Source organism: Oryzias latipes, chromosome 7 (genome assembly GCF_053564925.1).
Source record: "Oryzias latipes strain Hd-rR chromosome 7, Olatipes_Hd-rR_3.1".
NCBI lineage: Eukaryota > Metazoa > Chordata > Actinopteri > Beloniformes > Adrianichthyidae > Oryzias > Oryzias latipes.
In genome coordinates this window covers 16,288,821-16,308,955 of record NC_136243.1, presented here as the reverse complement: position 1 = coordinate 16,308,955, position 20,135 = coordinate 16,288,821, and the positions used below count along the sequence as shown (strand labels likewise).

Below are 20,135 nucleotides of genomic sequence, written 5' to 3'. Positions count from 1 at the left end.
ATAACCTGCGTCCGGCTCTTTCATCCTTGTGCTGCGCTGGAGCGCCCCGACTATCGTATTTTGTGCTCTCTGTGTAGAACACACTGAGGAGCACGGGGGAAACAAATCCCAGCTACAGAGGATGTGAACAGGTGAACAGGTAGAGAGGAAAAGCAGGTGGAGAGGCGGAGGAGGGGCTTTGGCTTCAAACTCTGTCAGAGAGATGAAAACACTGGCGTCAGATTGACACGCGGCTTTCCCTCCAGGAGTTGAAGCAGAGACTTTCCCTGGGATGATTTTATGAACTCAAACATGGAAATATGATTACCAAGTAGAACTCTTCAAAATAATAAACCTGATCTCTCCACATTCTCAGTGTCTACATGCATTGATAAACACATCGCTCCATGCAGCAATCAGACCAGAACCAGTAGCTCTGCCCACACGCGGCCACGGTATCATCCTTTAAAGAACATAATGTGCATTTGCAGCGACGTATGCTTCAGACGATGTCCGATTGGCCAATCTACATGTCAATCAAGTCCCGTACTTCTCAGTGAGGACTTTGGTGGATTTTAAAGAAGTACCGGTGCTTCTTTTTTTTTTTTTCTGGCCCGCGATCAACACTCATGTCATTGAAGATCGACCGGTCGATCGCGATCGACGTAATGAGCACCTTTGAATAATATACATGCATAATATATATAATGATGTCAAAACGGGTTGTGGCTCCGGGTGCTCTCTTTTTTCTTAGGGGCGGTCCCAAATGGCTCTTTGAGTAAAAAAGGTTGCCGACCCCTGCCCTAGAGGAATGATGATGAACTGCAGTGCAGAAAATGGGAACCAAGTTATATATATATGGTATTAAGGAAAGTTTGGATCATGCTAATGAGATAGGGGTCTCAGAAATTCCTGTAACAAATATGATACCTATACGGTTATTTTTCTTCAATATTTTAATGTTTAGGAACACTTAAGTCAGATGAGGCACCTAGAACAAAATGATACAAGGAAAATGATTCAACTAAGGTTGTTGCCCTCACAGAACCAATAAAACTCAACACTAGAGCTTCCTTTAACCCCAACCTCACTGCTGTCTCCAGGGTGTTTGACAATGACATACTAAAGCAGAGCAGGAAGAGGGGTTTTGAGACAGATTATAGCGTTTCAAACATAAAGGTCAAAAAGACCTCTTATGGTATTTTCAGCTTTTATGAAAATCTGACACTTCCAGTGTTAATAACATGAACTTTTCTATTTCAAAAGAGAAGTGCTTCGTCATCACTGTGTATGTGTTCTGGCGATAACAGCTGGTTGCAAAAGGTCAGACCTTCAGTGTCAATGTAGGATAGACATGAAACAAACTATGATGACTAATGGAATTCCAGCTGATCTTAGTGTTTGCCTATTAGTTTCCTGTCTTGTCAGGTTGTGCCCTTTAATTGAATTTTAATTCATTTTTTAGTATTTTACTGATTATGACTTACCAGTTATGGCTGTGGACACCTTTTTCTAACGGCTAAATAGACGAAATCCTTCTGGAATCTCAGTTGGCATAGAGGATGTTTTTTTTAAAAACAATTCTATTTAACAAAAATGCACGCACTTAAACACACAGGCAAGCTTTTCCTCTTGCCTAAAGAAGCAATCACAAGACAATCTGTCAAAAAAAACAAAACACGACTTTAATTAATTTACGAATTTTACTGACACATTTTTATACTTTTCAACAATCTTTGTTACAAAATACAAACTAGTTAGCTAGGCTAATGAATTGACATTGTAATGTCACATGGTTATTTATTGATTTATTATTTTTTCTAATAACCTTCCAATCCTCGTCACAATACAAACTCTGTGGTGGATTTAAAAATAGTGAATTCCACAAACGCACAATCGCATTAATCCTTTATGAGATGCTGCCGAGGGCCCTGTGTAAAGCTTAAACCCACCTCCACCATCCTGCAAACAGCTGGAGGCTTTTTTTTCTTCAGGGAAGGTCAAGCATCCCACTATACTCTGAACACAGTTTCAGCAGTCGGGGAGCTGAGGCTTCTCTCAAGAAAAAAAATGGTAGCTTTACTCAAAGATGACGAAATAGTACATCTGTAGGTCAGAAACAGGAAAGATGAGGTAAGGGTGAGAATGAAAAATTACTGAGGAAGTAACAACACGTTTAGCTTGATGTAGGTAGGTCTTCTACACTTTATAATCAATTGTATCATATTTTTTACAGACATTTCTGAGACCTCTACCTCCTTAGGACCCATTGGATACAACCTGGTTCATATTTTCTGCCCCATGGTTCATCATCAGTCCACTGGAGGCAGTAGAAGGGCTTTTCCTGGTTATTTCAAACTGGCTGCTTCTATGAAATCTCAAAAACAGTTTTGGTGGGAAAGGTTTTATTAATATTTAAAACATTATCGTGAGAATAATTCATTTACTGTTGTTTATTTTTAATGAAACAACAGGCAGATAATGGATACATTTATGGAAAATAAAGAAACATCATCAAAATGTCTACAATAGTTACTAAAGATCTGTGTATCAAATTTGAAACAATGGGTAAGTAAGGTGCTTTTTCCCCCCTGAACACTCATGTCAATATTTTTGCATCTTTAACTAACATGGTTGTGAGCAAAAACTTTCCAAATCACCCAACGTATCATAACTGATACTTATCATATCGCATAAAAAAATGACATTGCATTTTTTTGTGGATTTCCTTAAAGAGATTTCAAAATTCCCCCAAAAATTCAAATAATATTTCTGTCGATTCTCTGTTGTATAGTGGCTTTACAGGGTTAAGTATGCAGTACAATGGCATTCATGTAAAAATACATTTTTTTTTCTAAAAATAAAGCAGAAATATTTCATACATACCTGTGTTAAAAGCTTAAAAGTATAAAATTGTTTACTGGTTCATTATATCGAAACCAAATAGACATTCTTTGAATTCTGGGTTGAGACTCATTCAAAGTCCAAAATAATTCATCAAAAAACTAAAAGGGTTACAAAGCTTTTTACATAAACAAGTTTGTCCTTAATCAGTCAAGTGTAAAATAGTTACAAGTTTTTCTGTTTGTTTCTTTTTTGTCGTCTCTTGCCATTTTGTAACTTCATGACAAAGTCATTTTTGAATTTACTTAAATTCTCATTTTTCACCAGATGCGGCCATTTGATTGACCAAGAATTGTTCATCTCCCCCACAAACTGTCAGACTCTTTGCTTTTTTCAGACAAAAACTGTGATGTGTTGTAACGTCTAACAAGTTTGTACTAATCTGGGCACTGAAAAGCTTCCTATTGAGTCAGAACAAAACAATGCATCATCTTTTCTCCATCACTCTCATTTATCAGTCTAAACATGCCTATTGAGGTGTGAGACACAATCAGAACAATAGAAGTTTCAAAGTAACAATTTAACAACTTCTTTTCAGCTCACACCTTTTGTTATTTCTGACCAATCTGCTTCTTGACAGTCCATTGACCTTAAGTGTCACATGTAATCTCCTCTGACATGTTAAACAGCATTTTCTGTTACACACGCATTCTCTTTCGTCTCAGACAGGTTATTCTAACACATCTGTGATATGTGAGCTAGACAGCTGATATGTAGACACCCGACAACAAATCCTTTATTTTTAAACAGTCAACGGCGTCATTCTTAAGGCCGTGTCACACAATCATTACGTACATTTTGCACATTTTACATGCATGAAGTTTCGATCTTTCGTGATAAATGCTTGATATACATAATTCATAAGTGTTTCTTGCGTTTGTCATTTGTCTATGTGCGCAGATGTCTGTCAAGGCTTTCAATCAACGGGTATTTGCGTGAATTCAGTTTTGAGCTATTCAAAATTTTTGGCAGGTTGAGAAATACACCGTTTATGTCTATTTTATCTAGTTTCAACACAATTATTACTTATTCTTGTGCTTTTGTGCGTGATTTTTGCAAGATGCATTTGCAAATTCGTGGCTTCCCACGACCGGTTCACGTATGTCTAACTAACTTTTCACGGATGTACCACCAGATGTATAACTTTTATCTCGCACGAATGGCTCACATATCAGGTTAAAATTATGTCATTTTTTTCATTCATTTTTCATTTCATTTCATTTATTTATTTGTTCCTTTCATGAAAATTGATGTTCAAATGTTTACATGTTTCTCATATTGAACATTTTCATGATTAGAAGGTTGAAGCATGAATCACTAATGAAATGAATATAAACAGCGCACTAGCCTCACATGGCTCATGTTCTACATTAATTTAGGTGTTCTTTGCATGACTTATTGGTACTTCTGTGGTTTGAACGTGGTTCATTTGTGATCTGTAAAATTCCCATGTGAAGACCACACCTTTTCTCACTTTTTCCACATTCACGTATGACCAATTTTCATCTGTGCAATATGCACAAGATGTACTTTGTTGATGGCCTTTAAAATAAACCTTTGAACTTACCACAGTTTTGGGTATAGCTGCGAGATATCAAGAAATGATGACAAAAAATGTTAGCCTGAAGACTAGCACCAAAGGCTAACTGCAGACTAACAAAATGAAGCTCTAATGACTTTTAAGCTGGGGATCTATGAGTTTTAATGCTTCAATACAAAAAAATAAAACACTCTACCTTGATTTTCATCATTTTTATTACAGCTGCCTTCACTGTAATCCCTTTTTGTCACATTATTTGCATTCTCTCCTTGATACCCTTAATACAAAACTTTGGGGAGGCACATCAAGGTTTTCCCATATTTGATCATCACACTGCGGACCCCTTGAGAATTATAAAAAATGAAACCGCTAGAGTTTCTTTATGGTGCGCTGCTGAGAAATGCTATGCCTCCAGAATGTACAGTGTAAAGTAAAAACACAAAACTTAATAAAAATAATAATAATACCGGCTTTGTGGTGCACTTCCCTGGAGTAGCATTTTATATTCCTTTGAAGAGTTCACTGTGTAAGATTAAAACAATGCCAAACACTGAATTCTAATCCAGGCATAAAAAAGGAAGCTTCTAGAAAACACCTTGGTATTTTGACAGAGATGGTCATTTGTTGGATAGTCTCAAGAAATTCTAATATTTTCAGCAGGAAAAGCATGTAAATTTTAGGTATATTTGGAAATCTTTGATGTGTTTTCTTTAACTCGTTTCATTTCCTTTTCAACACATGTTCAGAAGACACTGGCTTCAGATTATTTTAACTGTCCACATTCTACTTTTTTAATAGGTTTTTATTTTGTCGGAATGCTAGATTAAAAAAAAAAGGTATGAGTGGATGAAGTAAAAAATAGAACCCCTCTGGAATTTTTTATCAAAAGCTAGTATTTAAGCAAAAATTTAAAAAAGAAAATTCTGCATTGCAAAAGAAAATCCATCTATTGATTCATGTTCAAATCCCACTGAATCCCTTTCAGGGTCACAGGGTTGCTGGAGCCAACCCAGCTACTGTTGGGCAAAGGTGGAGAACACCCTGAACACTCACAAAAACACACTCACACTCACCTAGGGGCAGTTAAGAAACGCCAATTCACCTCTAAAGCATGTTTTTGGACTGTGGGAGGAAGATGGAGTGCCCGGAAAAACCCACACATGCACAAGGAAAACATACAAACTTACCCCCACCGAAAGGCCTCAGCTAAGATTTGAACCAGCAGTTTTTGATTGTGCCACAGTGTAGCCCAGAAAAGAAGACATGGCAAAAAAAAAAACCAATTATCTGCTTTCTCATGTCAAAACATTATCTAAAAGCTGCTTTAATATAGTCTAATATGAATAAAATAAAAGGAAATGAAGCTTATGTGGAATAGTACACCTGTTCCAAAGCTTCTACATTATTCTAAGATTGATAGACCTGGGTGGGATAAACAACACAGGTTTAAAACTGAATATTGTTAGTAACATCTTTGCAAGTAGATAAATATGTTATTAAAGAGGGTTTCTGCAACACAACAAGAAAGACAGAAAGTGTGTTAATGATGAGATTTAAAAAATGACTAATAAAGATTATGAAATCCTGTTGGGCCAAGAGTTTGGGAGTACCGTAACTATGAATAAGGGCAAATTTGACAGTATAGGAAAGCAGAAGTGTCAGCAGGCAAGACGCAGCAGATCAGATAAATCTTCCTCCCTTAAATTATGCCAAAGCTTCAGTCTATAATGCTAGTGGTTGTGGGGTCTGACACATGTCAGCTGAGAGATATAATAAAGGAAATAACCTGTCACTTCCTGATTAAAATGTCAGGAAAAAGCAGTACCTGGTCTCACAAGGCAAAATACAACAACACAGAAAGTGCACCAAGCACCACAGCCTAAACTTGGTTCCTCATAGTTACTCAATGCATTGCATTTTGGGATTTTCTTGATTTAAATAGATTAAAATAGCTGTAAAACAGGTATTTCCTACAGAAAAATGAACTTTTTTTCTGTTTCCATTTTGTTTGGGGCAGAGAGTTGATAACTTCCTGGTTTGCTTGTTTTGGGTGTATTCAGTCTTTACAAATGCGTTTTTCTGGACCATTAGCTTATCAGGGACTTCATAAGTTCTAGATGAATGTTGTGGGCTGTTTGACATTGTCATTGAGGTGTGGTGGGCTTCATTGTCCTTCTAGGGAAGCAGGTGTTGTATGTTTGGTCTGTGAAACAAGCTCAGGCTGGTGATGGGTCTCAGTGTAACTCTGCTCCATAATGAAATTCTCAGTGTAATTTACTTCCCCTGTCAAGATCGGTTTTGGCTTTGTGGCTCAGCAGTGTGTTTTCCACTGTGAGACATGTTGCAGTATTGGTTTAAGTAGTAAGAAAGACAAAGTCCAATGATGATGAGGTTCTGCTGAAAATACAGTTTTTTTCTTGTTCCAACTCAATCTATATGAACTATGTAACTATGTAACTTTATTTTTGAGGGTTTAATGCCATTCAACCCTTGTGCTATCTTAGATGACCCCACCCTTACATTGATGTGTTCTCCCTACCATGACAAGGGTGGATAAAGGTGGAAAGATTTCATGTAATCCATGGACACCAGTGAGATTCACAAATCATTGAAGAAAAAAGGCTCAGCGCACTGGCTAGTGGGTCTAGATGACCCAACTCCTAGCGTCAAAGTGCCTAGGATAGCACAAGGGTTAACCTATGTAACTTTATTTTCTTGGGTTTACGGACGTTTTTCAGTGGTTGCTTCTATTGGTTTTTACTAAAAGTCCCTAAATTTAAGGAATAACCATATTTTCCACACTATGAGATTTACCTTAATATTATAAGGTTCAATGAGTGGTCTATTTTTGAACTTATATTACAGAATAAGGTGCCTAAGCACTTGGCCTGGCCACAGGTGTATAAAATCAAGTACTCAAACATGCAAACTGTGTTTAAAAACATTTGGGAAAGAGTGGGCCGCTCTCAGGAGCTAAGTGAATTCCGGCGTGGACTGTCAACTGTGCAACAAATCCAGTTGTGAATTTTCCTCACTCCTAAATATTCCACAGTCAACTGTCAGCTCTATCATAGCAAAATGGAAGAGTTTGGGAACTACAGCAACTCAGCCACTGAGTGTTAGACCACATGAACTGACAGAGAGGGGTCAGCGGATGCTGAAGTGCATAGTGCCAAGAGGTCGCCAACTTTCTGCACAGTCAATTACTACAGAGCTCCAAACTTCAAGTTACCTTCAGATAAGCCCAAGTACAGTACACAGAGAGCTTCATGGAATGGGTCTCCATGACCAAGCAGCTGCATCCAAGCCACAGATCACCAAGTGCGAGGCAAAGCATCAGATGCAGTGATGTAAAGCAACTACTACTGGACTCTAGAGTGGAGATGTGTCCTGCAGGGTGATGAATCATACTTTTCCATCTGGGAATCTGATGGAAAGGAGGTTGCCAGGAAAACTGTACATTCTGGACTGCATTATGCCAGGTGGGAAATTTGGTGGAGGAGGAATTATGGTATGGGGTTGTTTTTCAAGACTTGGGCTTTGCCCCTTAGTTCCATTGAAAAGAACTCTGAATGCTTCAGGATACCAAAACATTTTGGACAATTCCATGCTCCCAATATTGTGGGAACAGTTTGGAGCGGGCCCCCTCCTCTCCAAACATGACTGTGCACCAGTGCACATAACAAGGTCCATAAAGACATGGATGACAGAGTCTGGTGTGAATGAACTTGACTGGCCTGCACAGAGTCCTGACCTGAACCAGATAGAACACCTTTGGAATGAAGTAGAGTGGAGGCTGAGAGCCAGGCCTTCTCCACCAACATTGGTGTGTGACCTCACCTATGCACTTTTGAAAGAAAGGTAAAAAGAAAGTTCCTGTAAACACACTCCTTCACCTTGTGGACAGCTTTCTTCTGAGAAAGCTGTCCAGTGTGACTAACGTCGTACTGAACTCTATGAGTTAGAAATGGGATGGCGCTTCAGTTCATATGTCAATCAAGGCTGGTGAGCGAATACTTTTGGTAACATAGTGTTTGTATAAGGTGCACCACACCAAAGAGTGTGCGTGCTTCATTTTCACTGTCTTACAGTCGTATTAAGTCTTAGCAAAAGTAAGAAATTACACATTAGTAAAACTGCCAGCGGCGACCTGTCCAGGGTGCCCCCTGCCTTCGCCCACAAGTGGTCGGGATAGGCTCCGGCAGCCCCGTGACAGCGAAAGGGATAAACGGAAGAAGATGAATGAATGAATGAAACTGCATAGCTGTACCAGGAAAAGGCAAAAAAAAAAGTGTATTTCTGCCAGATAAAAGAAAAATGCTGCATGGCTCTTGAAGGTGAGAAAAACAACAAAGGTTATGAAAGTTCATCTTGCAGGTCCACAGGGGAATGTCAGAGTGAGCATATTAGTCGCCTGCTCCTCACTGCTCCTGCCAAATGTCAAGATGCTAATAACTAGACATCCATGTCAATAATGTTGTCCATGTTAGAGCATGCCTGCCCAGGCTTCATGCACTCCTGCAGCATTTTAAGAGAGCGTGGCATCCCAGCGAGGACGCCATATCCTCTTGTACATGCCAGATTAGTTGGAATCTGATGAAACATTAAAGTTTTAGAAAGAGGTTTCTAGTCTCTGAGGAGGGGGTGGGGGGTGGGGGAGCAGATGGAATTTTTTCCGGTTTTATAGTTTATATCACATTTCCAAGCCCTGTAAGCATCAAGACACTATGTAATTCTTTTAAAACAGAAGCCTTAGAGAATGTGGTTCAAAATTTTACTTCACTGGTATACAATTACTCTATCCTCTTATGGCTTCTGTCAAATGGAATGCTGCTGTCTTTATGTAAAATATTTATGGACACCATAAAGCTGTGCATTTAAAAAACCAAGCCTCTCCATGATGATCGGACTGTATGTCAAGTAATGATTGCCAAAACAGGTGGGCGCCCAGACAGACAGACAGAAACATATTTAAACATCTAGACGTATCAGCTCATGAATGAATTTACTGCTCCATGTTTAAATCAGGCCGTAAATCTTGAGGCTGGATTATCATGCTTTTGTTTTAATGTAGATTCCAGCCCTGTGTATTTCACCACAAAGACCTGACTTTACAGTAAAAACTCAGGATTAGAGTCACCTGATAAGAAACAGAACAGCAGTGATGGCAGGATAAGATTAATTAAAAGTAGGGAAAAAAATAGCAAGAGTCAATCATTGCAGATTTTTACCAAAGAGCAGCTTATTCACATGGATGCATTATTATGAGGACAATCAACGTGTGTTCAAGCACAAGTGTGTTGTTGAGTGTGCCTCACACATCTATGACATAGCAGCCTAAGCTGATGCAGTTTTGCAAACAGCAGAAGTGGGTTACTTCAGTTTTAGCTCAAATAAATCCAATGGATACAAATTCTTTACTATCTGGCCATTTGCAATAATGTTTCAACTGTTTAAAGGAAATGTAAACAGTTTTTGATTTATTTAAAAGAAAAGTAGTTCTAGTGATTTTATGGCTATGATTGTCCTCGAGCTCTAAACCATACAGTTTAACTTAAGACTTGTTGGAAAAAACTCTTATCTGATCCACCCAAAAAAATATATTAAAGCCACTAAAGCACATGACTGAAATATATATATATATATATATATATATATATATATATATATATATATATATATATATATATATATATATATATATATATATATATATACATGGAAAATCTTAAAAATAGCTAAATAGCTAAGATAAGATAGATAAAGATACTTTATTGATCCCAGCTTGGGAAATTGGGTTGTTGCAGCGTCGGCGTCAGGCTCAAGATACAATCATACAAACAAAAGATGACAACAGAGAACCAGAACAATCAATCAGAAAGAAACATCAATGAAAAAGAACAGTTGTATTGCGTGACACATCAGGAGAGAAAAACAGACAGACCTTAAATGAGTTTATCTATTGCACATGGATGACAAGTTATAGAGTCCAATGGAGTGAGGTAGGAAAGATCTCCTGAAGCGGTTGGTGTGACAGCAAAGCTGCCTTAGCCTATTGGAGAAGGAGCTCCGCTGACCGTCAAGAACAGGATGTAGAGGATGCTCAGGATTATCCATGATGGAAACAAGCTTATTTAAAGTCCTCCTCTCCATCACAGATTCAAACGTGTCCATTTTACAACCGATTATGGAGCCAGCTCTTCGGATAATTTTGGTTATTTAGCCTGTTTTAGGAGAAAAAAAAAGGTTTCATTTTTAATTTAGTTTAGGAATTACCTATTGAATTCTATGACTTCATGTTCTTTATGATTTGATGTTCTAATAGCCTATTGAGACTACTGGTGTTGTAATATTGGGCTGTATAAATATAATTGAATTGCATTGAACTTGACCATCTTGCAAAATGTAGTTGTTTTAAATGGAAATAATTCAATATTTTGTAACGAACAGCCTGAAAGAGCGAGGGCCCTTCCTCTTCTTCCACACTTTTACATATAGTTCAGAAATACTCTGATTATTCTGATTATGCGAGGGAACTGAAATGATCACTGTAATGGGAAAACCTCTCCAGCCATCCCAGCAGTTACAGCACCATGGATCCCTCATTGGGTGCACTGCAGGCAGAACAGGTTTATCATCTGCAGTAATTAGAGCTCAGAGACGTGGCCCTGTCTTTAAAGAGACCGCTTCTTAATTGCTACCTTTGTCGCAACATCGCTACTGTTGGAAAGGATAATAACAGCTGGTCAAAGTAATTGTTGCTTCATGAATTCATTTGTTCTCAAACGCTCCCCCGAGAAACTGGTTTTTGTCGTGCTCTCCAAACTCGTATTTTATTACACAGATGCCACGAAAATAGTGTTGACATACTAATGATATGTTCCAAGGGGACAAAGTTTCACCCCTTGGGTGACAGGAAAAAATTTGAAACGGCCTGTGGATTTTCGACTAAGACAGGTGTAGAAAATTAAACAAGACACAAAGTGTATGCCACTATCGTGTGCTTTTTTTTTTACATTTTAACAAGCAAGGTGTGACCTGCATCTCTCTTGTGGTTGCAAGATGCTTGTCATTGATGGTGATAACCGCCCTCCCTGTGGTAGCCCCTGCCTCTACTTTTCCTGTCAGTGCTGCACAGATAACGTCGCCACACGCATTATCTGGTTCAGTGATGGCCTCCACGCAGAGAGAAAGATGTTCCAGTTCCAGTCTAGTTGTCTTGTGCTTGCAGAGAATCACCATAAACCTGCAGTACTGCACGTTTGGCACATGACACATACAAAGCATCCTACAGAAAGTATAAATCTCTTTTTAATCAGTAGCAATTGATTGCTGTAGAATCGGAAGCTCCACTCATACAGTACAAGCACCACAGAGGCTAAATTGTTATTACTTGCACATTCATGAGTGCACACCAATAATGGATTATCAATATTTTAAAAATATTTTATGGTATTCCTTGTTGACCTAAAAGAAGACATAAGGATTGCTTATTTTTTCCCTGCAAGGCCATATTTTACAGACCGTTACAACAGGGTGACATTTACTGTAACTGATAAATAACACCAGCGTGTTTTCAAGCAATTACCCTAATTTGGTTTGCCACTTTCTTCTAGGGGACACAAACTATATCCAATGTAAAATATTTTCCAAGAAATACACTAACATCCAAAAGATTACAGATCCAGAAGGCATGATTTTGTTGTTAGTGCAGAAGGGGTACTCCCAGGAAACAGTTTGATCACAGGTAATCCATCAAGGTGGTCAAAGATATCTCATATCCACATCCAAAAATTAATAAAAAATAACATGTAGACGGGTGGTCTTATTCTCAGGGAAAAAAGCTTTGGTTTAAAAGGCAGATATAGGACTGGACAGCGGAGCAGACTGTAGACATGGCCTGGAAAGGAAACGGGACTTAAACACTATGTAGGCAAGCAGAACACATAAATCAAAGCCTGTGCTTGTAGAAAAATGCATTCAGTGGTCTGGCAGAGAAGTGGATTGAAGCTGAAAACAGAGAATTCAGTGAACCTAGTTACTATATGGCATGCTGACCAAACAGAAAAAATATGTCAAAATAAAAGTTCTGAAGCAGAATTCAATCCAGTAATCATGAAACAGTCATTATGTGCGGAGCTAAAATTGGTCAAAATGCTGCAAAGCTGGTTGTTTGGGCATTCAAACTGTGTAAGACAATCCGCAAGGTTGTTATAGCCAACTGGTATCTCTGCCGTGCTACTTAATGTATTTTGAATAAGAAGCAGTGGATGCAGTTTAATTTTCTCCAAGCAGAGAAACCACGTCAAATAGAGCTACTTCTATGGTTTTTTTTTTAATAAAACAATACTTAGCAAACTGTTGTTATTTGTAAATATCTTTGTAAATATCTTTTAAAAGTTTACTGAGAGTGAGGTGTTTCATCCCAAATTTTTATCTATTTACTAATAGGGTCTAAAAATCCCAAGATGTATAGATATAAATTTGAATCTTGTCAGGAAATCAAAGAAGTTAGAAGTCTTAGTTGGGTCTAACTGTAAATTGGTATCAGATGGCCATTTTTATGCTAGACAAATACTCAAGTAAACTGGTTATGCATTACGCAACGCCATCAGCCCGACAAAGCAAGTCCTGATACCCAGATTAGGTGCAAATGTGGGAGGAAACAGCCTTGCGTCAGTTTATGAACTTGAATACACCCACATCTGCCAAACAGCATGGATGTCACTTCTGTTCACAAGTTCCTCAGTTATGTTTTTTTTTTTTTTTTTTTTAATTATTGACAATTGAGGTATCATACATAAAATTACAAACAGTAACCATATAATCAACATTACATCCCTCAGTTATGATGAGGAAATTTACCTCCGCGATTCCCCATTTCCCATGAGTCTTAGGGGCTAAAGGCGGGGCCAACGCCCGGGTCGCCACACTGTTGTACGTGTTTAAGAATGAGCAAGGAGCACCAGTGGATGAAGGGGCGAACGGGAACAGCTCTCCTTCCGCTTGTGTCGCGGCACCATTATGGTAGTAACAGGGCTGGTTAAAAAAATACACCAGTAAAATAAAGCAGCGGCGACTGAAAAGCGCGTGCCTCAGCGCGGCGCATGCGTCAGAAGTTTCCTTCCACAACAAACACTGTTGCTCCGCGGACGCCTATGCGCTCCGCGCTCGCCCCGCGTGCTCCTTGTCTCCCCTTCCTATCTTCTCCGACACCCCTGGCCAGGGCGGCTACAGGGAGGAGCGCTTCGTCCCCATTGACCATCGACCGAGCGAATCGTGTCTGTGCAGAGCAATCTGACTTAATACTGTATGTTTTGTGTATGAGGGGAGGATGTGTTGTTACGTGTGGGAGTCTTCAGACTGCCATCGGTCCCGCAGCTCTATGTGAACGAGCATCAGGAGAACATGTCTGCAGCTCACACGGCTGCTGTGGGTCGGTGTGAGCTTTTCAAAGTAAAATTCCGCTCAGTCCTTAGAAACCGTTAAAACAATCACGTCAATTTGTGTTTCCAGTGGTGTCCCGATAAAATAAAGGCTGATGTTATTCCCACATATTTACGTGCAGCCAAGCTGCAGATTGCAGCTTTTCCTGCATGGATTCATGTTCCTCCAGGCTAAATGTTGTTAGCGCCTGTTAGCCTTCACCTGGCCGTACTTCCGGCTTCGTTCTGCCTCAAAAAAGCACTGACCACACAGATTAAAAATAAAATGATGAGCTAACAGGCGCTTCATAATAACCATAACATAACGATAATAAACGTACGTTTAAAAGATCATCTCGTACATTACGGAGCTGCTAATAGATAGGCTAGTGTCACTGTGACTCAGAGGTAAATTCACTCCTGAGCATGCGCTGTTCTCTCCGTCACGCAGCTGACCGGCTTTTCCAAACCCGTTGGTGATGGTGGATTTTTTTCACGCTGCTTTTAACGATTGCTTTTAACTTGAAAGCTGCGTCATATTGTAGTGGCAATCACGTGCACGTTGGGTCTGATTGGCACCAAAGGATTCTGGGATGCGGCTGGGCATGCGTGTTTCTTTTTGTTGAACCATGACTGAAGTGTCTAAGACCTGAAGTGAGGTCCATGCTGTTTGGATGCTTAAAGATGTGTTCAAAAATACATGACTTGTTGCTTGGAGTTGAGTATGCATTCAACCCATGCTCTGAAACTGAAAATACGTTCACGGCGGCTGCCATATAAATCCGTAAATAGGCCGTGTTACTGAATAAGCCGCGGGGCTGTAAGCGCAGGACAAAAGTAGCGGCTTATAGTCCGGAAACTATGGTACTTATGCCTGTCTCATTTTAAAAACTATAAAGCTAAATACTGTATCATCTGTATACATGATAAGCAACCTGGCTACATAGGCCAATAAGCTTTTTAAAGAGGTATCCTGTTCTATCCCACTAAATATTTGATGAAGAAATAATCAATCTGAACTGCCATATTGATTTTAATCCCAGCTGTTTTATACAGCTTCCTCAGGATTGGTACCAACCTTTAAAATATAGCAGTGAGTTGCATTTTATTTCAGCATGGCACAGTCGTAAAGAAAGACTCTTTAAATGTAGTTACAATCAGGCGGGGAGCCTTTACACCAACTGCATGCCTAATCAACATCCACAGAGAGTTCTGGCTCATTAAACAGGCTCTTTGTGCTAACATTAATAATGCAGAAGCAATGTGAGAGCCATGATGTGCTCAAAGAGCTGCCATCTCAATAATGTGCCATTAATCACACAGGATAAGTCAACAACCTTAGGCGCAGTTGGTACCTCTCAGCGGTGAGGCCGCAAAATATGTCACTTTTTCAGCAAAACCTTTGCGCAGTTCACTGGGACCGGTGTTGAAAACTTCACATACATCAATTTATTTATTGTTTATCAGCCTTACAACTGTTGCCTTTTTTATTGACTTGAGTGTCTTTCACAAAAGGTCAAACCCTGCTGACTACTCAGATCATTTTTGCTAACATGTAACTTGACTCATTTGGTAAATAAAGGTATCTGATCAAGAATAGAATCATTATTTTTAAACTCAATAAGAACAAACACAAGATGAAGTAATAAAATTAAGTCACAACTTGACAAAAGCGGCCTGAACAACATTCCTGTTTTTCCTTTTTTCTAAACCCACTCCCCCAGTTCCTGACAAAAGCAGACACTGCCACCTTCTTTTGACTGCATTCCCTTCAACTGGGGACAGACTCCAAATTTGAAGGCTTTTTTGACTTGCTTCTATTCATTTTTTCCTCCCACCTGCTTCTTGAATTGAAATCAATGTTCCAGCCCTTTCATACTCTCCGCAGATTGCCTCAACCAGGGCAGAGGCTACTGTATCAGGAACCACCAGACTGACATTTTCTCTAACTACAGCAGCTACAGGAGACTGCACAAGTGAATCAGCCACCCTTGGGATGGATAATCCCAGGCTAAAACCTCTAGATTGTGTGATTAATGATATGTCTAGTGGTTGTGACTCTCGTTTTTTGCCATGCTGTCTTCTGTCTGGAGTTCAGGGAGCTGGAGAGAACCGATGAGTGGAACCTGCACAATTATGCAAAGACGAGGAAGAGCAGCTGCTGGCAAACAGGCAAAAGTGAACAAGACCTTAATGGAGGAGTGTATGTAAATAAAGAAAGGCTTGGCAACTGTAGGTCTAAGATAAAATGGGTGATTTGTTGCCCTGTAAACAACAAAAATGTAAACTTAAAACATGGTAACCACTTTTACAAGGAAAATGCTGACAGTTTTTTTGGAAAACAAACAGTTGCAAACAGTTTTAAGATTCTGCACTGTTTAATTGCATTCAAGTGATGGACTTAAGAAAAACTCCACTCAAGTTTTATGTTTGTCTTTTACTAGATAAGCACTCCAATTGCTACTTCACATTTAGCTACCTAAGGGTTCCAAGTGTTGACATTTTGTCACTATACACAAACATTATTGAGTGCTGTTGCCATAACTTTTGGTCTTCAGTCTTTTACTTTTAGAAATAATAATCATGTCAGGGAGACTACTGAAGCTGCTGAGACCCTGGCAGATGAAAGCACAAGTATGTGAGTGCAGCATCCAGCTGTGACTGTGAGCAACACTATACAGCAGGGCAGAACGGAGAGATAAGACTCCTGCTTAACAAACCCACAGTAAACTCTGTGGAACCGTCTCAGAATAGTATAGGTTCATGCATTTTCTTTTCTTCTGCAAATACATTTAAAAAACACACCACATTGAGTTTATGTGAAGGCAGAGGATCAAATAAAAGTGATCATGGACAAATGAACCTTATTCTAAGAAAAAAAAAGGGCAAAACATATTATCTTTTGCTAAGACTAACCCACCACTGGTCTATTTATGCTTTCAGCCTCCAAAGATGTACCAACCTACGGTGTTTATCTTTGAATTTAAATATCTGGACAACTTAACCCTCTGTAGCTGTCGCCACACTCTTTGATATACCGGAACTCAGTTGATTCTGACATGGAGAAAAGGGGTTCTTCCTATTGCTTTGCATCAATATGCAACATTTAAATACATTAGCCCCACAAAATCCACTTTTCTCCGGGACAGAGTTAGCTGATTTATGTTGACTGCTTAAAGACTTCACTATTGTAAAGTGTTGAGTATTGGCACAAGACTGCTTTTTTTTTCTTGCTTAAGAATCCGCTGGAATTTGCTAATTGCTTAAACGAGTTAAGCTAGTAAAAAGAATGTCAACACTGGAACTAGAGCTTTGGTATTAAGGGTAAAGCTACGTTCACGTCGTCCTCGGTAACGCGTGTTCAAACGATCACTTTCAATGAAAAGTCTGGGTAAATGCACATTTCGTGCTTCTGCGTTCAAAACTCTAGGTATATGTGTTGTAAGTCTTGGGCTTTACATACAAAACGCATGTTGAAAGCGAAACCAGGTTGGACTGTGACCAATCAGGAATTGGGCAGTGAAGTATGGATCTGCACCACGCGAGATCTGCACCACTGACATTTCAGTCAGACAACTCATGCAGTAAAGTAGATTTAATTCCATATTTCTTTTAGTTTGGCGTAAGGCTCCGTTAAGATACATAAAACAAAGATCTCCAAAGAAAACTTTGGGTATTAAACTACCCCTAACGGACCTCGCAGGTGGAAGCCGGGGAGGAGGGTGGGGTGCGGAAATGGATGAAGAGGGATTGGACCCCACACCTGGAACTTAAGTAGGACCCTAAACAGGTGAGTTAATTAGACTGAACCGCCCGCGGGGAGGAGTAACCAGGTAAACGCACTGCTCGAGTTGCCTGCCTGAAATACTCCCAGGGTCGTTTGTTTTGTATCAGTCCACTTCCTACTGTAGATACATGTGCTAGTATCGGGTAGTGACAGTCCAGTTTGAACATCGTATATGCACGTTCAAGAAGGCACATTTAGAATGTTCTTGAATGTGTCTTACATGGCCGTTGTAAACATAGCATCAACCACAACTTGCTGGCAAAGATGTCATGGTTCATGTATGTCATAGAGTGTATGTTAGAAATTTGGGCAGAACACAAGTACATGCTAGATAAAACACACTCCTATATAAATGACAAAATTAGCTACTGTCTCTATCCTCCATATACTGCACATAAAATCATCTTTATGGTCCAACGGTAGCAATTTAAAAAAAATCATTTTCTTATTTATAGACAGATTGTAAACCTTCAAATAAGTGCATATTCCCACTAACACTGTGAGTGTAAATTCCCAGGATCTGACTTGGAGAAAGAACGTTAAGTACAAAGAGTGTGCAGTACAGCAAAGATTTGGGCAGGCAGTCATACTCACTCACCATTCTCAGTGTGGATACAACGGAGTTCACTACACGTATAGGAAGAGATTGAAAAAAAATCATAGACGGGCATTTTAAAGTTAAAAGCTAATATACTTTTTACAAGCAGCTAGCTGTTCCTTTGACTACAGTGTCACTGTCACCATCTGCTGTTTGAACCAAAATGCATTTCATGAAGTTCACCACAGAGGAGCCCACTGTTATAGGTAAATCACAGATAAATCCAACAAAATTGAGGAATGTCTTCAGAGAGTTGGAGCAGTTTAAGCAACATGCTTAACATGCATTTCGGAATGTGGATTTATCCCATGGTTTTCACACTGGACAGGCAGGAAGGGGCTTTTTACTCTGTTTGTTTTTTTTACTGTTTACTAATGCATGTCTGCCCCCTACAGTTGTAAGAGGCTTGGTGCGAAATGTCAAAGCGGGGACAAATCTCGCAAATTTTTCTCCAGGCCTTTTCTTTAATTTCAGTCGGGCATAAACTGCAATTATTAATTTCTCCACTGTGATCAATTTTCAAACGGTTGATGCTTCCATGAATTATATGGGATGTCACCCATTCGTAACTAACAAATCCGAGTCCCTGATTGGTCAAAGTTTGACCTAGTTTAACGTTCAAGGCGCATTCAGTGGCCACGTGTTTTGTATGTAGAGCCCGAAAACAGTTGTAAAAACTCCCATGGCAACGAGTGAATGCAAGAATGCAGTAGCCCAAAGCGCTCATATACGCGCAGATTTGAATGAAGAAGCACGAAACGTGCATATTTGCAAGGATTTGAGCAGAAGTTACATAGTCAATTACAGAAGTTCCCTCAAAAAGGTTATGCAACAAAATCTGTTATAAAGAGAAAAATACCTTTTTTTCAATATTAGTACTTTATGTTTTCAGGATTTTCTCAAAGGGGCACCACCACCTGTATTCATGTCTGTATAAACTTTTGGTTGAAAAAAAAACACCTTTTCAAGACAGCAAGTTGGAGATAATGCCTTAGAAACCCGAGTTAATTCAAATGTTCATCTTTTCTAAATTAGAACGAACTAAGTACTTGTTTCAAGTGTCATTTCCCTCTCTAGCTATTAATCTCCGACAATAAGTTGACTTCACTGCTGCAACAGCAAAGGATAAAAAAATGCAACTGTGCTTTGTATCTAATTTGAATGCACCTCAGATTAGCACATAGACAGCACCTGACAGGCTCAACCGTCAGCTTTTTGTTCTCTCATCCAGAACCAAACGATATGACAAATGCTGCTCCAGTGCTAATCTTTATCTGTAAATCCAGCTGCCATACATCCATACCGAGATACTCAGACAAATCTTTTACATGATTCCGTCACGGATCAAACTTTCTCTCAAAGCCGAATATCCAGAAAATCCCAGCAGCTCAATCAGACACATATTTTCTCGGAGGAACATAAAGTTAATGACCCTGTTTCTCATCTGGGCTCCCCCTTATTTTCTTCTGGCATTGAGGGTGAATGCTTAATCTTCACGGGTAGCTGTCAGAGCATGATGAATGCCAGCGGTAGTCTGCCTTTCAAAACCCCACATTAATTTTTAAGCACAATTACTCGAAGAAAATTTTTTAATTCAACACTCTGGGATGACTGCGGATGTGCTCACAAAGGGTTGGTGCGCAGAGCCCGGTACGGCAGGAAATATTCTTTGCAGGTGCAAATTTTGTCAGGAGCGTGAGAGATGCACTTTAGGTCAAGAAAATGTTTTTTTGCTTTGATCTCCAGGGCACAGATGGTGGTGTTGGGAGGCTGCTAACCTGACCAATTGCAAGCTGAGGTTTGCAATCAATGTCCTATTCATGCTGTGCCTCATCCCTTTTGATCCAAGAATTAACCAGACACTCGAAATGGTCAATTATCAGGTCCCACACCTCAATTGAA

At 39.4% G+C, this 20,135-nt stretch overlaps 1 protein-coding gene across 3 annotated transcripts in view; it reads left to right on the top strand.

Annotated features, from left to right (window-relative positions):
- The window catches only part of LOC101164479 (metabotropic glutamate receptor 4), a 232,881-nt gene that overhangs the window by 23,975 nt on the left and 188,771 nt on the right, over positions 1–20,135 (top strand). The window contains exon 2 of one of the 3 annotated variants that reach the window (XM_078950365.1): positions 19,980–20,031. The exons of the other annotated variants lie outside the window; for them this stretch is intronic. The gene's annotated coding sequence lies outside the window, so the exon portion shown is untranslated. The remainder of the gene's footprint in view (positions 1–19,979; positions 20,032–20,135) is intronic. 3 annotated transcript variants of the gene reach the window in all.